General features: G+C 17.3%; 1 protein-coding gene across 2 annotated transcripts in view; it reads right to left on the reverse strand.

The window, feature by feature from the left end:
- LOC107996942 (sphingomyelin phosphodiesterase) overlaps positions 1-6,745 on the reverse strand; it is a 40,804-nt gene extending 34,059 nt beyond the window's left edge. For both annotated transcript variants that reach the window (XM_062083482.1, XM_062083485.1), the window contains exon 1: positions 6,379-6,745. The gene's annotated coding sequence lies outside the window, so the exon portion shown is untranslated. The remainder of the gene's footprint in view (positions 1-6,378) is intronic.
- Between the last annotated feature and the right edge of the window lie 257 nt (positions 6,746-7,002).

The raw sequence follows: 7,002 nt of genomic DNA on the forward strand, positions 1-7,002 counted from the left end.
ATTATTTTGAAATATAAAAATAATTACTTTTGATTGATTGATTCTTTTTTCGAACATTTTCTAAATTTTCTGTATTCAAATAATTTTAATTGTGTTAATACTACATTATTTAGAATCAATACAATAATATAATCTATATCGAATTATATCAATGAATATATACTAATTATGTAATTACATTCGTATTATAATACCATTTTTTAAATAAAACAATTTTTTATATATTATAATTCAAAGGTTCACTTCAATGTATTCTAATCAATATGAAGCATTATTAAAGCATTAGTATGCAAGGCTGCATAATCACGACTGTCAAGTTCATTGCAATAAGTTAAAAAGGAAGAAATCTTATTTCTTCAATATGTCTTAATTTTAATAATTTTCAACCTTCTTTATTTCACGATATGAAATTAATTATTATTAAAATTTTAAAATAACTAATTGTTCTAATTCTAATATATATTTTCAAAATTTATTATTTTTTTTAATAATAATAAAAATATATTTAACTAATTTTCTAACAAAAAAAAAGAGAAAATAAATATAATAATTATTTTTCCTATTTTTTGTTAAATAATATTTAGTGATATAAAAAAAAATGTCTAATTTCCTTTTTAAAAAATATTTTTAAAATTTCATTTATTTTTAAATTAAAACAATATTTATTTAATATTTTTCTCTAAATTACATTTTATAAAAAATCTTAAATTAATCTATAATTATCTTGTTGCACAAAATGCAACTTTAAAATATAACTAAGAATATTAAAAAATTTTCGAAAAATTTTTTATTTAAAAGAAATAAAAAAGAAATGTATTAATTATGTATTAATTAATGTTTTATTTTTTTAATAAATAAATAAAACTATCTTGGATATTGAACAACATTAAAATTATAAAATAAGAAAAATCATTCATTGAAACTAAAATTACAAGAGCATCAAAAAAAAAGAGACGAAACATATTTCTTTGTTACAAACATATAAGATTACATAATAGAATTTAAATTATAATAATATTATATTGTGTCATTGTATATATATTCGTATATTTCTCTATAAATCATCAGATACTTAAAAATATATTACAAGATATGAATCTTATAATTAAATATTATATTGATACTAATTGTGGAAATATTGTGTTTTAATAATTTTAATTCTTAAATTTATTTTAATCGATTAAATATGAAATAGCAATAGTATCCAATATTATTGAAAAAAATAAATATTATTATATCAAAATAAAAAATATATTAGGATAATATATTGATATTTTTGATCAATGATTTATTATTATATATACAATAGATAATTTACTACATGATTTTATTCTATTATATATAAAATAATTTCTTTAATTTGAAGAAAAATTTATTATAATAAATATTTCCATTTTTTAAATTTTATAAGATTATATGATTTACAATTAGATAAAAGAAAGAATCATAACGAAAAATTATTAAACAAATATTATGAATTTTATAACCATGATATTAAAGATATAAATTTATAAATTAATATTAACTATTAAAATAATAAATAAATATATTACTATTTAAAATTAATAAATTTGATTACTTATAGACAAGAGTGTACCTACAATTTTCTACGATATAATAGAAAAGAAAGTGAAACATATATGTATATACAAGATGTTAAATATGTTATAGCTTTTCTTCAGAATATCTTTAATCGATTCTAGAGGCTAAAATAAACATAAAAATTGTATATGCAAAAGTAACAATTGAGATTTATTTATAATTTATCGAGATATAAGCAATTCAAGTTTGCAATAGATGAAACAAGACGAAGATATGATAGATATAAATCTGTCTCATTTTATTTCTCATCTTACTTCATCTAAGAACTTAAACTGCTTATAAGTTGATAAATAATTCAATCGATATTTTTTTATACAAACTTTTATTTGTCTTTATATTGATCTCTCAAATTGACTCTCTAAAAATATTCCAGTGAGTAATTAGCAGTATTATAATCTATATGTATTAATTGTATAAATGATTCTCGTGAATCAATTATAATCTATACTTATGACAGAAAATAATTAAAATTCATTAAAATAATTATATATATATTTATTTATATTATATTAAACAAATATCTTATAACAATTTTTTATATGTATTTATCATGTAATTATATATTTATTATCATGTACATACATTTAATAATAATAATATTAATTGCTGTCAAACACATTAAATAATAAAATACATCCAATACAGTTTTATTTTTTTTTTTAATCGGTGTGATATCGAGAAAAATCATCAAAATTATAAACAGAACAAAAAATATTTATCATTAATTGTTCAATCATCCAAACAAGTTTCACCGCGGAAATGTAGAAAGGGATGCCAAAAAATTAACTATTAAAATAAATATTATTTATTTCAATTTACAATTAAAAAATAGTTTCATCATTAATTACAGAAAATAAATATTTGATTCTTTATATCGTTAAAATTTTTGATTATTTAATGCTTATGATTAAAATAATTAATTATTGAGTAATTAGCAATTAATTTACTTGATTAAAAAAATTAATGATTAATCAATAACAGTAAAAAAATTACGTAAATATAAAATTGTATTTCTTTTATCAATTTATTTATATATAATATTATATTAATATTATATATTATATTTATATCTATGTAATATTAAAATATAAAATTATTATAATATTAATTTTAACTAAAAGTTATACGATTAAAATGAGATATTTTATAAAGATATAAGATAAAGTAAGATATTCCATTTTAAAATATTTTTCATAATTACCTAACATAGCACATAAATGTTTATATTTAATTTTTTTTATGACATTGAATAAAAATATTACATTATTTTCTTTGTTTCACGATTTTTAACATATTCAATGCAGGTAATATGAACGTAGGCGTCATGCAGATTTCCTATTTTATGACATCTAATACATACAGTTCTGTCATAAATTTATTTCCATGAAATAAAAGTTGAAAAAGCAGTTTTCCACATATCCAACTTTCCTTTCGTATACGCATTCAATACAAGTTGTCGTTAATGTGCATAGATATTTTGAATTACATTCTCTACATTTTCACTTTTTTTATAATCGTTTTTTGCATTTTTCAAAAATCTATATTCGTTATCCGAAACGTGATTTTTGACACATTGAATACGATCCTAACCTAACTTTAAATTTCTTGTTAAAAATAAAATAGAAAAATATAAAAAGATGGAAAACTACTATCTTTATCTTCTTCATAAATATCATTCATTAAACAAAATTATAAAAACAAATCATTTTTAATGAGAACTTCAATGATTTTTATATACATTTTTATATATTTTGTAATAAATTATATTCGTTCAAAATCGAAGCAGGATTAGATTCAATGCATTTCATATTATGAATGGGTATATAAAAATTATATGATATTAAAGTTCAAATAATATTCATTTGTAATTTTTGCAATTATAATTATTTAATGAAATGCAATAAAATAATATCTTTCGATAATGATTATTTCGAAACAATTTTACTGTATATATATTAATAAAAATTTAATTTTAATTTTAATTTAAATAGGAAAAATATGTTAAATTCTTTTCACCATATTACTAGCTTATGAAAAACAATTGAAAAGATAATTGAACAATAAATTTAAAAAACGAAAAAAAAAGAGAAAGAAGAGAAATAACGAAATGTAAAAAAAAAATTTATTTTAATATATTTCAATCAAAATATAACTAATAAAAAAAAATAATAATAATATATATCAATTATATTTGTAATATAAAAAAAATTACTATATTACTATATTACTATATTAATATATTAATATATAGTATAATTATTTTATATTTTTATAGATATTTTATACATTTTTCTTATATTTTGTATATATTTTGACACATTTTGACAGATATTTGCTTAAAGATTTTTAGCATTATAAATAATTTATATAACTTTTAATTATTTTTTAAAGATATTAATAAAAGATGACATGTTCTTAAAATAATTCTCTTTCTGTGACTTCTCATTTATTCAATTTTCCGAATGATTATTTTAATAAATGTTCAAAATAATTTGTAATATTATTTTTATTGTTTAATAAAAATTATTTTTGTTGATTTTATTTTAATTATAAGTTAATTATTAATTATAAATATTTCAATATTTGAAATTCAATTTTATATCAATTTTTTTATATTCTTTAATTTTAAATTTTAATTTTTAAAATTTAATTTTTTTTTATTTTATTTTATATTAATTTACGTAAATATACTATTATATATACGTTATATACGTTAATTATTACGAAATAATTAACTTTTACAATAGTTAGTAATTAAAATAAATAAATTAAAATAAATAATATTTTTTGAAATATTTCTTTCTAATAATAGAATTAAAAACACTTGATAATTACATATTCTAGAACTTTGGCACAATGCTATAAATACGAAATCATCGTAAAACGATTCAAGACGTAATCTGTTACTCAACCAATTTTAATGACGCAAAGATATAATTGATTTGCAAAACAGAAAAGACCTTATGAAATTTCTGACCATGGAATTTTCATCATCAACTCTTTATACATTGTGTTTAGTTCGATTAAAATGCACATCTCGAAAGTCTTTCGTCTTATTCGAGTGAACGCAAGTTAAAAAAAATTCTACAAGGCGAAGCCTTTCGCGTAAAAGCGTTCTATCCTCACTAATTCTAAGGTTTCATTGTTATTTGCTTTTACATTTTTCTAGCTTTTGATTTTGTCTATATGTATCAATATTCCTAATCTTTGATTTTGATTTTAATTTGGAATTGGTAATATATTTTAAAATTAAACTTTATGGTATTATATTTTCAAATCATAATTTTTATTCATTGAAATAATAATACATTTTAATATTTATATAAATAATAGAACGTATTATTTATTTAAAAGAAAAAATATTTAAAAAATATATCTTTAAATATAAAAAAATTTCTAACTAGCAATGAAGATAATATAATATCGTTAATAAAGATATTTAATTATCATATTGATCGATTTTTTCATAAATTATATTTCTCAATGTTATTTACTAATATTATTAATATTAATAAATATATATAATATAATATATATAATATATAATATATAATTTGATAAATGTATATTTTCTGATACATTCATAGAATTTTTTTAAGAGATATGATTATATTCATATAATTTAAATAACAAAATTTATTATAATTACAATAATAAAAGAAATATTTAAAATATTTATAAAAGAAAATTATCCAAAAAAAGAAATTATATTTAAAAAAATTATTAATTCTTAATTGTTAATTTTTGTAATTGTTATAATTGTTAGCTTATAAATAAATATGAAAAAAATGAAACTTTTTTATTTTTACCATATATTTTACGCGATTAATATTGTTAAATTATCATGTGAATATAAAACAAAATTAAATATTTTTAAACTAAATATTTTATTTTATTAAATATTTGAAAAATATAAATATTTTATAAATTAAGATACAATGTATAAATTTGAATGATATAATTTAAATCATATTATATTTTATTTTTTCACAACAAAATTATTTATGAATGAGCATTTTTATTAGAAATTATTTATTATATATAAATATAATATAAGAAATAATAAAGTATATATTAATTATCATTTTTATTATATAGAAAACAAATATATTATAAAACTATAAAATAAATAATTATATAAATAATATATAATTATATTATATAATTATATTAATAATATATTTATATAAATACAAATATTAAATATAAAAATACACTATTATTATACATAAATCTTGATATTATTTTATTTTATATAAAATTCCATATATATTTTTTATTTTATATATTGTAAATAATGTTTTATTACATTTTTATGCCTTTATAGAAAACAAATACAGAATCATAAAAGAATGAAAAAGAATTGCTTTTTAAGATTCAAAATTTTATTATAATTATTCAAAATTATATAATTATTATATAATTATTCAATATATAATTATTCAAAATTTCAGTTTCTAAAAATATTTAAAATATAATTTTGAATTTTAAATAATATTTCAAATAATTTCAATGATATATTTTTTTATATGAACATAATGATATATATATATATACATAAGATAAATATATAAATATTCGAAATTAAAGATTAACAAATTTATTATTTTCGAAACATAAATATATATATATTATATATATTACACACACGAGATACACACTCGTTTCAAAATACAATTTACCAAATTTGTCACTAATTGAAGAAAAGATTTATTTTGCTTAATATTAATCAACGATAAAAATTCAAAAGAAAGATTCAAATATATATGTACTTACGAATTTCGAAGCACGTAGAGTGTTGCGTGGTGCATAAAGAACCGTTCGAAAGTGCTAAGTTTGAAAAGATAATAAAACGATTTGACGCTTACAAATGGCTCAAACAATGGGTTCGTGTATTCCGTATTAAATTAGTTTTGTAACATTGCAAGATTCCACCTAAATGTTCGGCACGTTTTTCTAGATTACTACAGACAAAAGATGTATGAACACGTGTTTACTGCACAACACGATATTGGTCGAAAAACAGTTCTTTTCTCTTTCTCCCCCCCACTCCTGATGTTTTCACACACGCGTGTATATTTTATTCTAAATAAATATAATCACCAAACTGGTCACAGTGACGACTCAGCGTACACTGAGCAATGCATAGCGTTTGCACTGTAATATTCTACAGTTTTGTTCCCCCACCACTTCTATTCCCCACTCCTGATATAATTTATATTTCTTATAGGAGAAATTTATATGAAAGCATATACTTGAGTTTGGATCTGTAACAGAACATAATTTTTGACCATAATAAAAATGGAATTTAATATTTTTAAAATAATGTTATAAAGTGAATGAATTTATAATTACATAGAATATTGTGAAAAAAAGCGTCAATTTAAATATAATATTCGT

Source organism: Apis cerana, linkage group LG13, assembly GCF_029169275.1.
Source record: "Apis cerana isolate GH-2021 linkage group LG13, AcerK_1.0, whole genome shotgun sequence".
In the NCBI taxonomy this organism is placed as follows: domain Eukaryota; kingdom Metazoa; phylum Arthropoda; class Insecta; order Hymenoptera; family Apidae; genus Apis; species Apis cerana.